Genomic DNA, 783 nt, shown 5'->3' on the forward strand with positions numbered 1-783 from the left:
TTTACTTAGATTAATATAAGGATTTTATGTGACATTGATTTATTAGGGAACAAAAAGATTATCTTTTTACAGAGTTTCATTTTAAACTGAATTAGTACTTTTGTTTTTTTAATCTGATAAAATGATAAGATTGTTTTTCAGTATACACGATCGCCGAATGATTTCTTCCCGCTGGAAGATCATGATCTTATAATCAAATTTTCCATTATTAAATTGACATTATATAATATATTTTTATAAATATACGGACATATTTATCATATTTCTACACGCGCGTCTGTCGTTTGCGTATAACCACGTAAACATGATTAATCCGTGATCGAATACTTAATCAACGTAAAATGTTTCCATATAACTATAGATAGATTTTTCATTAAGACTGGACAATACGCATGTTTTTATACAACATGTAAATTTTTCCTCCTACGTGAATTGACGTGGAAATGTTTTGTGTTGAATATATTTTTTTCTATATTCTAGATATCGTGAGTAAGTACGCTCGATGTAATGAGGCGTATATATTCAGTGTAACGAATAAAGATATTTATAACTCTTTGTATACTTTGTTTACACAATTACATACTTAAAAACCCAAGTACCTGCGTGTTTAATCAATATTTTGGCAATGCTAATTTTAAAATGCTTATTTGTCGTTATTATTATTTGGAAAAACTCTATCTCTTTTTATACACATAATAATAAAAAGTTACTCCAAATTAGATTTGAATATTTATTTAGATAATTTCTAATTAGATTTAAAAAGTATATATATATATATATATA

The sequence above is a fragment of the Atta colombica genome, unplaced genomic scaffold (genome assembly GCF_001594045.1).
Source record: "Atta colombica isolate Treedump-2 unplaced genomic scaffold, Acol1.0 scaffold146, whole genome shotgun sequence".
Taxonomy (NCBI): domain Eukaryota; kingdom Metazoa; phylum Arthropoda; class Insecta; order Hymenoptera; family Formicidae; genus Atta; species Atta colombica.